This window comes from Eleginops maclovinus, chromosome 22 (genome assembly GCF_036324505.1).
Source record: "Eleginops maclovinus isolate JMC-PN-2008 ecotype Puerto Natales chromosome 22, JC_Emac_rtc_rv5, whole genome shotgun sequence".
NCBI classification, from domain to species: Eukaryota; Metazoa; Chordata; class Actinopteri; order Perciformes; family Eleginopidae; genus Eleginops; species Eleginops maclovinus.
The window spans coordinates 18,078,498-18,100,745 of NC_086370.1; the positions used below are offsets into that span (position 1 = coordinate 18,078,498).

Below are 22,248 nucleotides of genomic sequence, written 5' to 3' on the forward strand. Positions count from 1 at the left end.
AAGCCTCATTTTGTCCGATATGTTATCACTTTTCTCAACCTGTTAAGATTAATTCTGGTTCAGAAAGTTCAATTTACCTGGTCAGGCAGGAATGTAAATTGTGTTACTGTTGGTCCCCTTTACTGTACATATAATCAAACACAAATGTCTTAATATGACAATTTGTTGGGTAACAATAGAAAGAAAAACACGAAACAAAGGACAAAATGTATATATATTATATATACATATATATATATATATATATATATATATATATATATATATATATATATTAGATTAGTTTTTAATCAGTAGCATAGATCGGGATTGTTAAAATGAAGTCACACACTGTGATTAAAATGTTGTTACACTCCCTCTCTCCTGTTTCAGTCTTTTCTTTTCGGAGAAGGGTTCATTTTTTAAATCCATTCATCCAGCTATCAGTCCAATCCTGTAACCATCGGTTGAATTACAGTTGTGTGGGTCTACTGCTGCCAATCCATCAGGTCAAAGTGAACATTTTTTATCCTGTTGCCTGTCTGTCCGCCTCCCTGTGTTTGGATGGATGGATGGGTACAGCAGGCGGAGCTTGTTTTGCCATGGCTAAGATCCATCACCACAGAAGTAAAGCTTTCCAACTCAAACAGTTGACATAAATCTTTGCTGAAAACGTTATTCACTGTCAGAATAATCCAATCTGTACATTTCATGAAATCATGCATTTTTTCTCAGAAAAAATACATGCTTATAATTAAGTTAAATGACAGTTGCCAAAAAGGATGAACGTGACTGAGCAATCCGCTGTAGGATTTGCAGAATCAACTAAATATATTTGCTCGCATAAAAGTTAAAACACTAATACTTGAGCAAACACAGCTTGAAGCTATGTACTGGGAATTTGTCTCAGGCTGAAACTATCAAAGGAAACAGGAGGTAATGTATAATATGATAATGGAGCGTGACAGTCAACAGCTCTTCTAATAACGCCTTTGTCAATTAAAACAACATTAAATGGATCACTTATTGGATTTGAAAATGATTAGACGGAGATCAATGGTTGTGAGCTGTTAAAGGGTTTGATGAGGATCAATTTGCAAAAATAAATGAATTAGGCGCTTTATATTTAATTCACCCACAGAGTGCTGACATCTGTCATCTGCAAGAAACGCAGAGTGGTGTAAAAATGAGGTAAAACAGTAAGCCAGGTTGATCCTCTTCAGTTTTGTATCTGCACTGATCCTTTGATGAGGCTGTGTTTGGGCGTTATCAGTTTTGGCTTTTACAGTTTTAATCCTTACCACAAAAGACAGGTGTTTATCCTCCTCTCTTCCTCCTTTTTTTCTGAAAGTGACACACCGACAGCTTATCTTTCTCTGCACCTCTTAGACTTGAGCCAAGCAATGTTTTAAAAGCTCTCTGATGAGACAAAGAAAAGCCTTGAACTTGTTCATTACTGAAGAATCTCACTGTCCAGGGCAGGCATCAAAGAATGCTCTAAATTGCCTCCTTAATTCCTTTAAAATCTAAAACAGCTCCTCTTGCTGCCCATACTTCGGTTCAGCAAAATATTTACTTCACCTTGGAATTAACTAGAACTCCCGGGTCAGATGTCTTGCTGGTGGTATTTATATTTAGAGATTCATACTAATTCCTCTAGTCTTGTTGGACATGTGTTTATTTTCTTTTTAAAATGATGGGTTTGGTCCTTCAAGCTTTCATTTGCATAGCTTCATGATTTAAAAATAAGGCAAAGTGACGAATAAAATCAACCTTATTTATCTACTGTCCAGAGTTTATATTTTTTGCCAAGATGCAAACATTTTCGTGCTGACTTACTTTACATGCTGCCTCCTCAAGTGTACAATGTGGTGCATGTTGGAAAATATGCAACTCAAGGGTAATAACCCCTGGAAAAACTGTTCACAGAGCAATATTTTCTCTTGGCTTAGTGAGAGAGAAGCTCGCAGAGAGCATTTTTCAGAAAACCAGTGTATTTATGTACTTCGGAGCATTTTTGATCAACTGGAAAGCTATTTACAGCATGCATACTCTTAAAGGACTCCTAAAATAACTGCACTTGTAACTAGGATGAAAACATAGCATCACAGCTATCATTTGGTGCAAATTCAAGGGTTTTTCTAAAAGGAACTCGAGACTCACACGAAGACGACCACATCTGAGAATGTTGTAACAATGACAACACGCGATCATTGGTCCAAAGCTTACTTGTCAAATAGAATAATGCCGAAGGCTGTTTCTTTAAAACATGCTTGATCAATTATTTTACCAGCCTTCAAACTCTTGAATAGGAGATGGTTATCATGTGAAATATAATAGTTGTATTCTTACTCATCCACTTGGAGCATCCACAAGCCTATGGACTGAATGCCATAGTGAATTGAACTTGTATTTTCATGAACTTTCAAGGTAAGGTCTCATTGGGATCGGTTGGAGTTAGGCAGGGCCCGCCCTGGGCATATGTAGTATGGGTGAATGCTAAGGGTGCATCCATCAATGGGGGGCACTGTAAATAGGGGGGAAGAAAAGAAATGCAAGAAGTTATTATTTTATTTATTCTAACTCTTAACGATGTCTGAAACTACGCTTACGTTGCATACAGCTCCCACAAACTATGGCACACCGCCAATTCTAAGCATTTATTGGCTGTTTAATTGGTTGGATTGCACTATAGTGAGCGTGTGTTTGAAATATCGTGGACACTGGATTTTGATGAACATTTTGTGAGGCATTCATTTGTGGTACAATCAATAGGTCATATTGAAGACCCATGGAAGTCACTGCACTTGACCAAGAAATAACCTCTCATTAAACAATGAATGGCCATTTAATAATTCAGTGTTTGTACAAAGTAAACAAGCGAGGTATAATTATTGGAAATTAAAGATTAGAGGTGCTGGGTCCCTTAACCCCCTTTTATCCTGCCTCCTATGATATAGGATAAGAATGACTTTATTGATCCCAGACTGGGACATTTTTGATATAATAATAATCCAACTGTCTTCTGGCTGTAGCTTTGTATTTGATGGAAAGATATGACAGTGGTATTGATCTCATCTCAAACTTCCTAGACACATTCGATGGGAATCACCTAAGACATGACAATCACCGATATGATACATGTTTGGATGAACACGAGTTTTATTTTCTTATAAATTATTCCATGTATTTTATATTTACAATTTAATAGAGATAATTTACATTTTGTCAGCCTATTGTGATTTATTACCTTTTTGAAAGGGTTTGTAATGTGTTTTATTCTTGCAAGCAGTTCAAAGTTCCAGTGGGATAGATGTAACCTCACTCCCCAGCATGAAGATTCTGTCTTTAAGATGAGATATACTTTATTGATCCCCCCCAAAAAAAACACCAAACCCTAACCAAGATATGAATCTGACAGTTACTTCTCTACTTTCAGCCTTTATCTACATTGAGTGTAATACATCTGACCTAAGTTAATGGCATATTCTACACAGTACATCATACTGATACAGTAATTATATGGCTCATTCTCCTTTTTCAGTTCATTAAAGTTTTTCTGGCCTAGGACCAATTAGAAAATGATGACAAAAAGAAACTACAGCAGATCGATGTTCCGTCATGCCACTGCAGTATTCAAGAGGCCATTAGGTTTCCCGGGGCTGCCAGCAGAGTCTTGGAGCATTTGTTTTGACCTAGCAAATTAAAATGTCTGCTCTTATCAATGCCCTTGAGGCTAAAGGGAGAGAGACACAGATGTCTCTGTCTGTCCTTGTCAGGTCGCCGCTCTGCCTACCATCACTACCGTAACAACAAACCTGCTGTCAGACAAAAGAGCCCTTTGCCCTCGTTGTGTGCACCTGTGTGTGTGTTTTGTGTGTGTGTGTGAGAGTTAAAGACAAGAGAGGACAGTGTTTATGACGGAAAATCATTTTATCTGACCAAATTCAAGCTGTGCATTTCCAATGACTGTCATATAATTCCAATTTTCAATCAAGCCTGGAAATCGAAGGACAAGACCCAACCACATGTTATTTTCAATCACTGTGAGGAGAGTCAGTCATTGGCTACAGGAATAAATCATTTTCTTCGGCCATAAAATGTCTCCCTGGACATTGTTGGAGGAGATTCTGCAGAAGAGACTTCGATACTGTTTTAGTTCCAATATATTTCATGGTTGACACTGTGTTGTTTTTAGATTCATTCCTTTTTTTGGCCCACTTGCTTTGCACATTCTACTTGAACTGACTGCTGTTGTACATGAGACTCCCTCGACATTTAGTGTGTCTGTGTGTGGTTCTGCTGATGTAAGTTTGGGGCAGCAGCAGGTTTCCTAATGAGAATATATGGCTCTGTGCGCACTGCCATCCGGCTGCCCTGCTGCAGAAATGCATATTATTTCCCTCACTGTTCTCCCTCTTTCTCTTTTTATCCCTCCTTCCACCATCCACTCCACTACTGAGTCTCTCTTTATTACCCTCTAGGCCTTTTCTGTCTTTTCCTTCCTCTACTGAGTTGTATTCTTTGTTTCTTCCACCCTGGCTTGGCACAGACAAGAGTGGGTCTCCCATTGTTAGCATGTTCCTTCGTAGTATGTACATGTTGGATCAAAAGGTGTCCAGGGTCAGTCAAAGGTAGAACACGCTTGCTACATATGTATAGGCTGGCGGCTGCTGTTGGCATAACTATTGCACTACTCAGAAGTGAAAGATTCATACGCATTCCTTATCATTCTTATCCATTCAGCATAATACATCTCATTATTTTATCTTTTTTCTTTTACCCACAAGCCAACTGTCGAAAATAAAGAATCTCTCTTGCTATTTCAGTCTCATTTCCACTATCCATCATCTTGTTTTTTATCTTTTTACTGTGTCAAACCAAATCCAAACCTCTCTGCTAGCTCCTTAGCATTATCCTCAAACTATCTTCCTGGTGTGGTGTAATTGTGCTCCCTTCATCATGCATTTCCCAGGATCGATAAAGCAAAATGCAGAGCTCTGCTATTAGCCTAGAGGGACGGCCATTTGACAGATCCAGTTCTGGCAGCATGAGCCGGCAAACAGAACGGGGCAGGGATAAAGGTAGATAGTCACTGACAGCTAACAAATAGGCCCAGGGGACTGAACAGGATAAGATAGCCAAGATGTCCATGTATATAGGCCTGATCTCTTCACTGATAGTGACAGAGAATGAAACAAATATAAGCCTAATAAAAGCAGCGGTATTGATAAGACCAGATGTGGATGGTATTATTTTCTTGACAGCACAAATCAAAAGCAAAATATCTAACATATATTTAGACGTAACTTTTTTATTGTGCTGCTTGGTACATCTGATTTGGAGCTTACCAGGGAAAAAGCCTACAGCGATCAGAGTTTGAAGCATGTAGCAAAGTATGAGTAAAAAGATGTCAAATGAAACCCGAAGCAACGGATGAGACCATTTGAAATATCTGTAAATGTAATTCTCAGGAGCAGACCACATTTCAACAAACACTTGAGAAACACAAAAAGCAGATACAGGATGAACAAAAAAAAAACTTTGTCTGCCCTTTAAAAAGTTAGGAGATATGTGTGGGTCAGAAACGTCAAGGTGCCTGTACGCCAACGTGTTTTACTCTATAGAAATATTGGCTTTTGATTGTGTAATATCTTACAGTATACTCATCTGAAATAACTGTTTGATCTTTATGAAAGAGGGGCATGTAGTTGAAGTGGCTTGCTATATTTAAGTTTTAATGATGGATAGTTATTGTATGGATAATTAAGTTCTTTTAGTTGCTAAATGTCCCTCGACAAAAGATTTTCAGTCTCTGTTCTTGAACGCTGATTTCCAGTAGTTGGGATATAACAAAGATGTCCCTCACTCAAAGGGAGCTTAACTTTCTAATTATCAGTCAGGGTTGAGAGGTACACCTACAGTACAAGGCAAGAGGGGCTCTGGATAGAAGCAGGCAGTTTGAGGTGTGATTGCTAACAGGTATGGTCGAGTCAATCAATCTCCACCCAGTAATGCTGCAGATAGAGCTCCGATCTTTCTCAGTGTGTCGTCAGCCGCTTGCTAACCCACTCCACCACTACTAATGTATTGTACCACGTTCAAATAGACTACTCTGATAGAAAGGTATAGCTGAAATGTTAACACTGGAGATGTTGTGCAAAAATTAATTGGAACATGTATTTAGGATTTGTACTTAGGACTGTTGAGGGTTCCATTAGGGCTTTGAGCCTATTGTACAAAAGGGTTGACTAGGAGAGGCTTTGTCAAGGTCCGCACTCTACATTCTTAGCAGTGCAGCAGTGAGGGATTAGCCAATTATCATCACAGGGCCGATATGAAGTCTGTCCTAGAGGCTTGTAAAGTTAATAAAGTGAACAGACAAGTAGGCGACGGAGACCGAGCAGGAGGGGATCTGTTTATTTGCTGTTTGATACAGAAGTAAGAATGGGAATCTTTGTAGGCATGGTACACCTTGTTAATATTTGAATTATTTGGTGGAAATTACTCAAAAGCCAACAATTATTTATGTATTTTTTATCAAAGCTCAAGGTCTTTTACATCGACATTCAGTATGAATGGTATGGCAAAGCAGCCAGATGGTAGAAATGTAAAGTTTGTGGCACAAATCTTAATATCATTTTCAAATATTACATTAAGTTGGGAAACCCAACATGATACCTTATAATTCAAACATTAACGCAAGCTTTTCCGTCAGTTTGTGAGTTATACAGTGGCTACTGGCTTTGCTTCATATTTAGCATATAAACTAAAGGTCGGTATCAACTGTGTCATCCAATTAAAAACTCAAGTCAGCATCTCAAAATTAACAAATATTCCTGAAAATATGTAGTTTTCCTTTTATACGTTTGCTGAGCATGAAAGAATCTAAAATAATGCTTTAAGCTGTCGGCTCCCATGAGTGTGGCCGAGTGCTGCTGATCGTGGGCTGCTTGGTCCACCCTGCGCCTCTTCTGCTCACACTTTGACCTCAGGGCTAAACAACTACAAAGCCAGTGGGAAATCGAGTTCTTGCCTGCTTGTTGGACTCATTTAAAATAAGGGGGAGAGGGATCGCAGTGTCAAAGTAGCAAAAGTTACTTGGAGATGAGGCAAATGACTGGAGGTTAAAGTCTAGCCAGAAAGAGCATAGGTGAGGGATGGTTTGACCCGTAGGGCTTTTCAAAAGCGTAGGAGACTGGCAGTAAGAAAGATCAAAGAATAAAAGGTGCCGTCCAGTTTAATGAGGGTGTAGAAGACCTGCATTGACACAGAACTAAGAAATGTAAGTAAAATAACTTTCAATATAATCTCTGTATTTCAAACAATTAAAAAAATCACCTGCAACGAAGTCTTTACTCAAAAGAAGATGTTTCTAATGAAGTAGTCGTATACTTGCGCTTTGGTGAATGTGAAATAGAGAATTGCTCATTCACAGAACCCTGGTAGCTTTACTTATGTAGGGATAGAGAGTCTCTTTGGTAATGTGTGCATCAGTTAATTATATGCACGCAGAGAATCGTGAGGCTGGCACTTGATTTTTCTCCATTAGACCTTGAAAACTGTAATGATACCATTGTACTAGCAGGTGTTACAGCTCCTATATGAGAAACAGCAAGAGTAGCAGTGGATAGAGTTTAGTTTTAAAGGGTTTATTAGTTTTCCAGGATAAGTATGTTTGCATATGCTAATGAGTGCTGATTTATCTCCTATACTGCAATGTGGGTAAAAAGTGTTGAAGCACTAGAAAAGCATGCAGCATGCAGCTGTAAACTAAGGAAGGCACAGGAGAGAGTAGAAAGGGTGTGCAGTGAGCAGACAGACAGAAGGAATAAGGTTTAGATACATCGCACATAGGACATGTTAGGATCTGAGAGACAGAGACACGGCAGCAGGAGATCTCAAGCAGATGGGAGCTCAGGTCTGTTGGGTCAGTCATAGCGGTGATCACTGGAGCACAGTGTAGAAGACAGTGATTCAGCACTAAGCCACCTGTGTCTCATACCAAAAAAGAACACATTTGAGCAGTATGGGAGCGGCGAGCTGATAATAAACTAAAAGGATATCAGTTTTTGAAATCCAAAACCATATCTATGAGCCTGAGCATTTTACTTTTAAGGACTTTACAGACTGAAGGACTTGTTGTTTGTGGGATTATTTGCATGTCAATAAATTTTTTCAAACTGTTGGCATGAATACTTTCAAACAAAACCAATAAACTGTATAATTTGTTTTCAAAACGAGGTCGATTTTTCTGAGCTTTTGTATCGCAAACAAAGGCATCAACCAATTATCTTGTGCAAAACAAACTGAGTTCCACCTATGAGATTTATAAAACAGCAACACCAGCCTCCATAGTCCGAACAAAGACAAAAACTCTATTACGCTTTGTAAACTTCACAAATGCAGCATATACTAGATCCAATCTTTCTTACTTACCTCTCACAATATAAGCCCTAGACATATATCAACTTGGAAAGTTCTGAATTTGGATCAGTGAAATATTTACCATAGGAGCAAGCGAGTCACTTTACCAAACAGTCATTACATACAAAAGATGGCACTGGACCCTTAAAGAACCTGCAGCAGTAGTCAAAACCCCAGTCAAACGTCTCTTTTCACAGCATTCATTATAGCTGCAGTTGGGACTTCACCTTTAACCAGTCAGTCGGTCCAATAGGGTAAAAGCCATCAGAAACATCATTTTGTGACAATTCTGCCAGTAGTTTGGGTACCCTCTGTCCCGCATGGCACCAGAGAAACCACCCTGTGTCATATTATATAAATCTAATTGCTGGAGGAAGTAGTGGGGTGAAAGGTGTTTGGAAGACTTGCTGGTTTGTGATTTTAATCAAAGCAGAAACTCTTCTGCTGAGGAGACGAGAGAGCAGCCTCGCAGGGCTGTGTATTAGCTCACCCCGTACTGACACTTGAAATTGATGTTATCAACATGGTAATAGACCTACTTTTGCCAGCTCCCTTCATGCATTATGAGGAATGACATTTTACTTAGGGACTACATAAAGTAGATCATATTTCCACTAGCTTCTCTGTCTGCACACGTATACCTCAGAATCTGCAAGCAGATGGCCCGGCCTGCGTGTCGTCCATGCCACCTGTTGAACTGGCACACTAAAAAAATATGTGGAGATTCAAGGAGTGCATTATGGTTAATCTGCGATTAGGAGATGTTGTTAGGCTTGGCGAATATTTTGTAGTAGCAACATAACAAGATTTAACAGGGACTATATTTAAATATAAATGAAAACAATATGCAATGTGGCCTTGTTTAATTATATCTAGTGTGCATTATTGACGAGTTAGGAGTCAATGTTCACTAATTTCATAGAAACATCAGACTTTCCAACTCAATTTCAAAGAAACTTTCGTAAAAAAACATATTGAGTGACTATGTGTAATGTCGAGTACTTGCAACAAAAGTATTGTCTTGTGTATTCAGACCTGAGCTGTTGTTTTGATATAACAGAATGGATAAATGTGCAAAGAAACATGATAGTAAAGGGACTGCATTGTAATAATAGGTTATGGACAATATGGATGAAATGAAGCAGGTCTCAAAGAACGTTTTTCCTTATGTGCAGAGAATTTAAAACCATTGGAAAAGATGATAAATAGCAAAGGAATCAGTATATTTCTGAAGAACATATCTCAGAGGTTGTGTTACCTGTGTTCTATGTTCTATCAAGTGCTGCAGAGCTAGATATTGGAATGATATTGCAGAATAAATGCATAGATAAAAACACACACACACACACACACACACACACACACACACACACACACACACACACACACACACACACACACACACACACACACACACACACACACACACACACACACACACAAACACACACAAACAGAATATTTCTGTTGCCTGGGAAACGGTCTTGAAGTTGTTGCCAGGGAGCACTGGCATGTTATAGACTGGCAGTATGCACAGCCATGTAAAGTTGAACAGGACAAATACAGAGACCATGCCACCCCGAGTGGTAAAATGCAAAACGTGTATCCAGTGTTTATCCTTTAGAGAATACGTCAGTGTCAGCTCCTACAGAAGGGCAAAGCCCTCTTTCATTTCATGCATGAGGAGCCTCTCTTCCACGTTTTGTTGTTTTCTCTGCTCACAACTCATCTCCCAAGAGAGGAAATTAATAAAAACTAGAGTGCAGAACACAACAGAACAAAGAGAAGGGCTGACGATTAGGAAATTGGATCCTAATTCAAGAAATGATTACTGTTTTCCTATTTAGAATTTGAGATAAAACAAACTCCTGAAATTAAATAAACAGTTTTCATGGCCTTTACCTTAAGGTTTCGTGCAGAATTTAAGTAGATTGTTGTACAACCACCAGCAAGTATGCGTATTTTGCGGAAAGAAAGCCTGCATTACCTATAATATATAAATATTTATATGGATGAGGCCTTGTATGTTTTTCCCGACAGCTCTTCTAGTGTCACTGATTAATCTAATGGTGTTTATCTTGGTTCACTCTGGAAACCCTAAACCTCTGGGATAGAATTAAGTATTTTGAGCACAACATAGCACATCATTCAGCACAGTATACAGGCTCCACGTCTTATCTAGGCTGTATATCCTTTAATCACTGAAATAATAAAACATACCCATTCTTAAACTGTCTCCACTTACTTCACACTGTTTTCATATTGTGTGGCTGAAATAAAATGAATGTCTTCCATCTACCTTTCTCTGAGTCAGAAAACAAACACAAACCTATAATCCCTTTATAATTAGCCTCCAAAATGTCAACAATGTACATCATTGCAGTCTTAGTTCACAGCAGCCAAAGTCATGGTTGTTTTAACTCCAAACTAAATAAAGCAGGTTGGTACCTTTTTAAAGATTGAGGTCATGCAGATAGTTGTACAGTTTATAGACATTCTATATGTTCATGAGCAGGATGGCAGCCCGAGCGCCTCAACACAGAGCTTGGTGGTTATCCAGCGTTGCCAGAGGAACTCTGAGCATTTGGGGGGAAGCTCAGAGCGCAATCTGGATGTTGAATCTGGTTCCAGGTCGGAAGCAGTCCAGACCCAGCTTCTGGGATTGCTAGCAGCAGCCTTCAGTCCATTCACATAACCTATTACCCACACTTGATTAAAGAGTGGCCTCATACAGGTTCCAGCATAACTACCTTGAGATTGAACTTCTGTGTTACTCCCTAAAGTATGTCCCCTTTATGTACCTAGATGATTATCTCAAATATGATTAAATTAAATGGAAATTCTTCAGAATTCCAACTGCATTGCCTTGTTACCCCCTTTTGTCTCCCCTCTCTCTTTCTAACAAAATGCATATGCATTTAACACTCATGCACTTTACATTTGAACTACTACTACTATTTGAGTCCCTATTATCAGAGACAAGTGTTTATTCATGCATATATTCTATCTATTTTTGAATGATATGAAGGATTTAAACAGTGAAGGATGATGGTACTGTATTGACATTAAAAAAAAGGTGCTATAACATCAGTTAGCCATTTCTTTTTTATTACAGTTTGAGTTATTATTGTGTTAAACTGTGTTGGGAGTCCTTGAACAAATCTCAAATAATTGTATGGCCAATTCCTCCATCAGGGCATATTTAACCGACTCAGGAATGTGCATGGTTGGCAACACCATGCAATGTGTGTCACCTTGGCATTTATCTCCAGACCCTCATTCCGAACTTTGAAACCCTGCTTCTTGCTGGGTGTTTTTTTTTTTGTTTGGAAGGAGTGTGGTGCCTTAATGGACTTGATAATGGGGATCTGTCTTGTGACAGCCATTACCGCCTGAGTTTAATGTGCACTCTCAAGGTAGTATGTTGACATTTTAAGCTTGGCACATCCAAAGGCTTGGCTTGTCACGCATGCTGCGCCTATGTGCCCAGCCTTCCAAACATAATGAGCTAATTTGTTTTTCAGCAGAACAGTGCTAACATTAAGCACAGAGCAGTACGCTAGAGAAAAGTCAGTTGTTCTTCTTCAAAGGAAAGAAGAATATCCTTTTATGTGCTGGAGAATTGCTCTGAATGACACATTTTCAATCTTCAGACACAAATTCAGTTATTAGGGCTCATTATAAAGTAGGACAATGTAATATGTGCAAGATCATACAAAAGTCTAAGAATCTTTTACTACCATAACATATTCATCACAAACTGACAAAACCAATCTTATCATATGTCTGTCCTTTATTGTTAAAAGCTGGTATTTATGAATGGAACTTTCAAGACATTCCTAATTATAATGTGAACTTGGATGGATGAGCTGCTGGCTGTTATCTCATTAAATTATTATTTTGTGTAGGGCCAACGCATGTGGATTTTTGATAATGAAAAGCTTTTTGAAACCTGGAAGATTCTGGCACTGCATTAGAAATACTGAAAAACAAAACAATATTGCCAAAACATCAAGACAGAAGGAGAGAGAAATGTTAACATGTTGCACCGTCTGCATTAATAAGTTGGTCAAAGCATAATTGACTTATATCCTTCCATACAACTTTTATATGTGGACTTAGAACTAATAGTCTTTCACCTCTTCCCTTCTGTGTTTACTTTATCCACACCATTACCCTCATCAAAATACCTTACTGTTGCTAATTGCAATTTCATTACAGTTAACCTGTTCTAAAATGTGGAAAAAGACTATAGAGTTTACAGAAGTCACTAGGAAATTAAGCAGTTTCATTTTGTAAAGACAGACACAGAGAAACAGGGCCTCTCCTTACATCCTTCTTTCCCACATCAAGTCCAACATTCACTTTGGATTGGCATTACAGCTGAAAAAAAGTCACTGGACACAAGTCATTTGATTATTAAAAAACTCTCTTCAACTCTTTTCTACTCTATCCCTCTCCAACCTTTGTATGTCTTAAAGGGTACAACGGCATGTGTATGCTTTCTGAAAAGCATTTTTAGCGACATTACACAGATCCTATGTCTTCTAACTGCGTGACATTGCATTGCTCAACTCAGCAGAATGAATCAGCCCATCAAGCTGATTATCACTTAGGATGAAGGTTAGTTCTAACTAGGAGTCAGGGGTTTGTTATTAATAGGTTTGGTTGATTTTAAATGAGTTACTTAAGTAGAAAAACACCTATCCGCCATAAAAGTTGCATCCCAACACATGTCCTGTTACATTCAAACTGGGAACAGGATGCTGCGACCCAGTGTGCCAATATGAGCCTCAGTGAAGCTTGTTGGTGTTTGTACTATTATGTCCAACATACTGAAGTGGCTACAACTCTTAATGCATAGGATTGCTTATTCTTACCTCATCTTAGCCATTGAAATGGCCAATGGACGTTCATTGCCATGGAAGATATTACTTCAGCTTTCTAAGGAGCTCAAACTATTTCTTTACAGTGCAGAGACTAAAGCCTGCATTAAGGCGTACGTTTGTTTTGTATTGGTGGTGATTGTTTTTTTTTATAGTATATGGATTTTGTGTTGTAAATGGCCTAACCTGATGCATTATGCTGTATAGTGCTTTTCTTTCCCTTTTTTTGAACTCCAACAGAACATTTCATCCTTCCCCAAATAATATTTTGAAATGCGGACAGAAAATGTAAGCTAAATTTGGCCTTTTGTTGCTATAGTAACAATGCACACTGCTGCCAAAATGTAATCACACACCACTGCATGATACTTTATTGATGGCCAGTACTTTTTTACATGACACTTTTTCACTTAAGTATAGGATTTATGTTAACCTCTACAATGTAGACCTCTTATGTCTTTGAGCCATTTACCAGCTGTGGTACTTCTCTGCTAGTGGAAGCCTTTACTTCTTGAGGTATCAGGACAAAATATTCACTTCTTCCCACAAAAACATAAATTAGTCACACTAAAAACATGTATTAGTGAGAGATACCTATCCTATATATCATGAGAGAAGAAGAAATCAATTCAACACCTTAAGAGGTTATACTCCTGAGGCCTCATCTACCCCATTACACCGTTATCACATAAACCACATGTTAGCCCTATCATTGAAATTCAATAACACAGTGATAGAAGGAATTCAGACTGTCTCCACATTACTGTATTCATCTGGCTCTGACTTTCATAGAGCAGGCTTAAGCTTTCACTCTGGTATTTTGTGAGACATTGGATTTGCATTTTTGTTTTGACTCATTGATTTAAAAAAAAAAAAAGACATTTAATTTTATCCTTCTATCCTCATACCACAGTAGCACAAATGAATAGCACATTCCTTTAAAAACATATGGTAATTCATCAGAGTCAGCTGGGCCGAGAAACACAAGGGCAGATTGTGATAATCAGCGTGGAGATCAAGAGGACAAGTGAGAGGCAAACACAGAGGGATCAGATGAGAAGAAAGACTGAGTGAGATATGTCAACAGGGAAAAAGCAACCGGGAAAATAGAGCCAAAGAAAGACCAAGAAATTAGATGATATCAGAGCAAATGACACATTACCAAGAGAGAGCGTGAGGTGTGTCCCAATGTTTCTAATTCCAGCAGACAAGCAAACCCCAAGCCTGTCCCGGTCCTAACGCTGAATGAGTCATGAATATCCTCTGACAATGCTAGCCAATCTTTCTCAATAACACCATCCAAATCAATCATCACAAAATCCAAACACATGTTTGCCATACACAAACTGGGCTATTCACCTGTTTCAACATTCAGCACAGTGTGCTGCCGCTAGTACTTTGTCACAACAGGCATTGCTGCATGTTCATTTTAAGGAAGCTAATCAGCAAACAAAAAAAAGAAAAACAAACCAACACATCATTGTGTATGCAAAGGACTATGTTATGCACATTAGACTGACCATATTAGCCCTGGAACGAACAGCAGTTGTGCTAAGCTGATGAGAGAACAAGAGACAGAGAGTCGAAAGCACTCTGTAAAAGGAAAGACGCAGTGGAGAAATAACACGGACACAGAGATGTGGGAATTCATTTAAATGGCTAAACATAAATGCAATTTCAGAGCAGCATTTTTTTTTAACAGAGACATCAATATGATGTTTGAATGCAAATCATATATTTTATCTTACAGGCTGAAACTGCCCACCCATATTTGCTTAGTGATGCATAACAAGTCACTGCCAATTGTTCGACATTTGAAACTGATGCCACAAGACGTGGCAGCTAGTTGTATCACATTTTAGTGGTGTTGTTTATGTCATTGTCTGGTGGCATCAGTTTCAGTGTCGAAATAGCAGTCAGTGACTCGGCATTTCATGGGAACTATGCATTGGGTGTTTCTCCCCAGTCAAAATAGTTCTTCTGTTTTTTTATTAACTTTGTTTACTGAATGTATACAGAGTGGATTCTGTTTCATTAGGTCAGGCTATTCTCCCAGGCTGCAGAGATTTAGACTGCAGGCCATTTTCTGTTGCATCCCTCGGGGTAGCAGCAGTCGAAAAACATCCCCCAGAATACATTTCTCAGGGCACTGTAGCTTTCTTCTTTTGTCAGCTCCAATGTCAGAAATAATAAGAACCATCTCTCAAAAGTATATTAAACATCGTGACCTGGTCAAAGAGACATGAAAATACTACACAAACTGGGTCTCATTGTCAACCCAATGATGTTTATGTTCTATTTTTGATCGATTGCAGCTCCTGGAGCAGCTGTAACACAAAGCCTTAGAATAAAGCATACTGGAAACAAATGATCAATACTTCTGCAAGCCTACTGTCACCGTTAACTAGTAGGTACATGTGATACAGAGAACATTTGAACATTTGTAGAGAGTTATTTTGTGAGCTACAAAGAGAGAAAGTGAGAACATTTTTGAAATTGGTAAAGATTTGTGTTCAGTCACATGTAGTCGAGGTAGTGTGCTGTATAATAATAGCAGGAATAAGCCTAGCATGTCTTTAAAAGAGAGACACATACGCAACCTGTGTCTCACATTAGAGCTGCAGCAATGCCACTGAATTATTCAAGTACGTCGAACAATCTCGGCCTCAAGAAATTCATTCAGTTCTTAAGTCAACAATAAGTGGCTTTGCTGGAGTAAAACAATATGGTAGTCAAGTGCAATCAACGTTTGAGTGCATTCAAATGGACTGTGTTGTATCGCTCCAGCACCCGTTTGTCTCTGTTTTGTATCGTTTTGAGGAAATGACGTGAGATTTCATGCAAGAAGTTCCCCAACTAGACTCAACATCTAACTCTTTAAAAACAAAGACAGTCTTTATTACATGCATACAGTTTACAATTCTTACTTAGAAAAACATACTATACTACACTTCCATCAGATGGAAATAGTGATATGCGTCATGGTGGAAAGAATCCTCAAAATTGAGGATGGAAGCACCGTCCATTATACGCATCGATAAGGAAAACTGATAAAGGCTAACTAAGTCAATGACCAGTAAAGGATGAACCTGAATTAAACTGGTCACACTACAGCATGTTTGACTCACCGTTAATAGACTGTATTATTTACTGGTTATCCTCCTCCCCTTCCGCTATCTGCTTGTTACTGTTTTTCAAGGTCATCGTCGAAGCATCCTGTACGTAGCTCCTAGCCCAAGATGTTTGTGATTGTTTAAAAGAAATACAAAAAAGCCAGGATGTTTGTTTTGCCCATAGAATAATGAAAATGGGTTCAGCCAGATCTTTTTCCATCGCAGTTAACCGTTTAAGCTCCTATAATCACTGCTCCTCCTGGTGGATAGATAAATCATTGCCACTGATTTCCATGCATCGTGCTTAGCGATTTTACAAAGCGGCACTGCATGGACTAGTCATGGAGAGGGATCGCAAACTGCCAAGGACTGAGCAGGGACACAGAGGGGATAAGCCACGGATCAGCTTGGTGCGAATCCAACTGATTTCAGAGGCTCCAGGTTGTGGTGGTGTTACTGTATATGAAATCTCATTGTATTTTGAGGTTTTCCACCCCTGTATAAAACATAATTTGAACCTTCAAGCTTCACAAAGGTAATATTTGTGTGTATTGTTTTGAGTTGTACTATACAGGCCCTGTTGTTATTATTACCACCGGTTGTACATTAGCAGCATTTACTCTACTCTGTTGCTCTACCTGTCAGTTGTCTGGGAATAGGGTATAATTTACAGCGCTGAAACACTCCTTCACAGTTCAGATGACATGTGCAGTCTTAGCATCAATAGTATTGATGGGTATGTGTACCCTTATCTTAGTCTGACAGCAGCAGTGCAGGCTTAGGGAAAGGTCCATGGTCGAGATTGAGTGAGTGAGAGAGAGAGTGATGGAGAAAGGATTCATGCTTCCTGAAGGTGCAATGTTGCTATACACCTAAATCTTAAACTAAGCTGCGGTCCTGCTGCCATATCCAGTAATACTGACATCTCCCATTCTTCCCTTATGCGTGGAGAACAGCTATTATGTTTTGGGAATCTGCCAAAAAGCAAAGTGGAAGGGCACATTGATAATGAGGAAATAACCAAACATCCAGTCCCCTCTTAGCCGAGGTTGGTATGGATCATTTAAGGCACTTGTGAATCTTCCAGCACTGAAAAGATAAAAGAAACTGCTTTTTGTGCCTCCCTACTGAATGCTTAAAAACCATCAATGACCATTGAACGGTTTCTCAGCACATTATCTTGTGATCAGTAATTTGTGCTGAAATTACGAGGAGGATGGTTCAAAGTTAATAGACTCAAGTACAAGGAGATATGTGTTTAAGTTTATGGTGGATTCTAATTTCCTTTGTAGTTTGCTTGGCTCAAACTTTGTAACAATTTAATCCCAATTTAAATAGCGTAGACAATATTGAAAGTTGTAGTAATGTCTCTGTGGAATCTATGATTGTTTTTCGTCTAAACCTAAACTCTTTTGTGATCCCATTCTAATTGTCTTTTTAGGTTCAACATCTTCCTCCTCATATTATATGTATTCTCTTTTCAGAGGGAATAAGTAGATGCTGATCCAAAACGAAACAAACAGTATTACAATACAATCAAAGCCTTTTCAAACGGTGTCTTAGGTAAACAAAACAGACATTTTATTCAGAATTACGCATTATAAGCTGTCTGAATTAGGATGTAGTTACACCATTGTCGCAGCAGGGTAGAGTGGTGTTGACAACATCACAGCATTTTTCTCAGTGGTGACTGTTGAATCCCAGGATTGTGCTCTGACTCAGAGCGAACTAAATGACTGTGAAATCACTAAGACAGCCACAATTTATGCAATATTCACTACAACAGTGGTGTGGCGGTTTGTTCCTGCCTTCATATTACATTGGTAAAATGAGGGCAAGACACTGTCGACAGGTTGTTTTAATAGGGAAACAAATTGTGGTGCAATGCTCCCTCTCCCTAGACCAATCTCTGCGTAACTGCAGTGGTCTGATGAGGCGAGGACTTCGGCTGAGAATTACTGTGTACTTCCTGTCCTAATCTGCAGGCAGATGTCCTTTTTATAGATGTTTCAATTATAATTTGCTAACAATCTACATGGCCCCTTCCCTGATATAGTCCCTGCATTTGCTGACAGTTACGCAAAAATACATGATCTCATGGCAACGGTAATTGTATCAGGGTTTTCTTTTTATATTCATGCTTCTCTACTGAATACATCATCTATCAATCTCCTATAACATTACTGAAAATAAAATGACTGCTTTGCTAGTATGGGTATGATAGATTAGTGTTATCCAAAAGAAAGCAGCTACTGTTTTTCATCTCCCTATTAAGGCTAAGACACACCGATTGAGAACCTGCACACAGCATCACTTGGCACTATTGTCTTATTTTCCGATATGGCGCCCTTAAAAAAAACTGTTTTTTCCTCCACACGCTCTCTTGGCAGCTCGAATGAGCTCACCTTTTGCTGTTGCTGTCTTTCTTGTGAGTCGAAGAATGGATGAAGAGAGAACGAGGTCGGGAAATATCTCCAGTTATATGACAAACAGCCCCGTCATTATAAAGACAAATATATAAGGAAAAAAGAGCCATAGCTCTAGAGATTGGCTTTTCAGGGGCAAAATCAAGTTTAGTGGTGGGTGTCCACACATGATTGAAAGCTGATGCAGAGGTAGAAGAAGTACAGAAGATCTTTTGCTTTGGGAAAAGTAATAATAACTCAATGTAAAAAATACTCTGGGCTTGTAGAAGCAACACTTCCTATCCGTGCTATGGGGGCCACTGGACATGCATTATTAGTTTTTTCAGATTTTCCTTGATTACAATACACTTGTTGACTGAAATTCATTTCCCTATCCATTGGCATCCATACAGAGACAGTCCAAGCATTTATCAGTTCAGAATCAATAGGATTATAAATATATCAAAGATGGTTGTTGGAAGGTTCCTATGGATTTTCCAAGCTATTTCTTTAAGGTGTATATAGGACTGCTGACATTAGATGTCATATCGCAGAAATGTCTAGCAGAAAATGAGTGATGGCCTCCGTCCACTTCAGGGGGAACATTTAAGAGTCATTATTCCACCATTATCATCCTTGCCAATGACTGTTGAGCGCTCCTGCCTCCTGTCAGCGGGCTGTCTGCTGTATAATGGGCCATTACGAAGCCAAAATGGCCACAGACACACTTTAGCCAGAGTCTGCTTAAAGTGGCCGAGGGACAGGGGGCTGGTCATCAGACAAAAAAAATGTTTTTTTATAGACCACTGGTCTTTCAGCGAAAAACGAAGGTATCACATTTGGAGGCTCTCAGGTAAGCAGATGGAGGAACTGGTGAAATAAATGATGAATGTGATAATGCAGTAATCCTGCAAGCACTAACAGTTCTGCTGACACAAAAAAAGGCTGACAATCCTCTTGACCACAGTCTTGTTTCATTGCAGTCCCAAAATATAACAATTAATTTGATCCTTTTATATTTCTGCATTTTCTGATTATATTCATCATCGACTAATCTGTTAGAATAATTATTTGGGTTATTAATTTGTTTTCAACTATAGAAAATATCCGTAACAAGGTTTTAGAGATCGTCAGACAAAATCCAATCCAAATCCAATCTAGTACTAGAAAAAGTGTCAGTCTTCAAATTTGAAAAGCTTAAAACTCTTGTTCAGGGATTAATGAATCATCTTGTTTCAGCTATACCAAGGCATATGCAGTCTCTCTACAATGGCAGCAATAACACCTGCATCTCTCAGGAACAGAGTGTCTGCTTTTCCATAGTACAGTACACAGTTTATTGTTACTAGCTGACACGTTTTGACACTCGATCAGGGTTAGAGCGTGCTCTAGATTTGTATTACTGTCGATCACGTGACTTCCTGATGGGCGAAGCATTAGAATTTCATGTTGCACAAAGGATTACTTTGCCAAGTTCTGTGGTGCACATGCTGGCGTTCATGTTAGTCCTGCTCTCTCACACACACACAAACCCATGCACACACACTAAAACCTTATCACACTTCGTGGGCATCAAGAAATCATCCTTGCACTTTCCTTAGCGTTCATGTAAAAAGATGCACATAATCCCTATATTTTATCTTGCACTTTATATTTTGTTCTACTTTGTGTCTACAGTGCATCTCCCTCTTCCTCGGCTGTGCCATTCCTCCTTTCCCGCTCCTCCTCAGCATGTTATTTAGTTGCCCCTGTACACATGATTTACAGAGCCCTAATGTACTCCTGTGCTTGCAGTCAGCAGATGAAATCGTCATTTGTCTCATTAATAGTCCTCCCCCTCTACCATACATTCACACAGACATACACAACCCTTCTTCAGTACGGCCCCATTGACAGAACAGCCCCCCTTATCATCATCCCCTCTCTCCCCTTCCTTACCCACCTCTTTCCTAACACCTTTTCTATCCCTCTGCCTCCTTTCGTGCCTCTGGTATCATGTTGGATTCAACAGTATCTTACCTGTATATGTTAATGAGATGTTCATTGTGTGCAGCACTTGTGCTTCTTAAAAGGCTCCTAACAGGCCTGCTGTGTGAGAAAGGATGGCTTAAATGTGAAGGTAGCATTAGCAGAACCCTGTACCGTTTCACTTGCAAAATTAGAAAATCCCTGCAGTATATTATTATGCACCTCATAACGGTGAGTCTAGAATTATATGCAAATTAAATATTCTTCATTAAAACTGTTTTGCATTTGGATCACCATCACTTTCTCTTTCCTGCTGATTGCCTGCTTCGCTGTTTTGCATCTTTTTAACCTATCGTAAGAGGGGAAATAAATACGATTTGCTTTATGACGTGAGCACACAAGAAGGGCTGGTCAAAGCTAGCAGAGGTTAAAAAAAAATGAATGCATTCCTTTTTCTTCTAATAATAATTTTAAAAAGCTGTGGTTGCACCTTAAAAAAGTCGTATTTTGCATTGGAATAGAGTGCATATCCTGTGAAATTTGCCTGATTTCATGCAGTTAGTTTAAGCCTGTGTGTTAAACCCACAATTGTGAAATTAGGATGATCAGTATTCTAGCGGGGGAAACAATCAAAAGCACTGGAAAAAAACAATGAAGTAAAACATAACATAGACTTTTAACTTCATATTCACTACACATAGTTAAAAATGTGATTTTCCCCAAATGCGTTGTGTAGATTTATTTAAAGATCACTCCTTTTCTTTCAGTATGAAATAAACATATTGTTTTTTGGTAGAATTAATCATCTTTTAGGTCATTGATCAACTGTCAGATCATTTAAAGAGCAAATAGGCCTAATGAGTGCCTTATATCACATCACTTCAACTTCAGTCTACCCACTCTCATTAAATATTTACCACCACTTAGAAAGAACAGCTTTTCTCGTCAATTTCAGACATATTAAAAATGTCAAAGATGACATTTTCATCTTTATAAGCTATTTGGCATTTTCCCAGCCGACATGCTGACCTGCCCTAAGAGGATCTGAAACAGATTTTGCCCAAATTACATGTGTAAATAAAACTTTAAGACCCACCGTAGACTTTACAAGCTTGTGTCTGCAGTCTGAGTCTGTGGCGGCTTACAGATGTTCACCGTGAAAATTAAGAGAGGTAGATGTGACAAGTTTATACCAACATATTCCTGTTTTTAATGTGTGACTTGCTGTTCCGTGCCCTGCTGAGTACCACACTGACTCCTGTACCACTATGAGTCATCTGCCGATATTCAAACGACTGTTGACTTGAGCAAGTATTTTTGGCTTTAATCAGCTGTCTCATTTTTGTCTGGGGAAAAGGATTAGAGGATGCCCCCCACTGAATCTCTCGTCTACAATTTATAACACATTTTGTGAAGCAATCCCCTCCTTTCTGTGATCTCTTCTCTGCTACAGAGGCTCAGATGTAATCC

General features: G+C 38.9%; 1 protein-coding gene across 1 annotated transcript in view; it reads left to right on the top strand.

Moving 5' to 3' along the window:
• Window positions 1-22,248, top strand: part of grid1a (glutamate receptor, ionotropic, delta 1a) — a 197,349-nt gene that overhangs the window by 97,717 nt on the left and 77,384 nt on the right.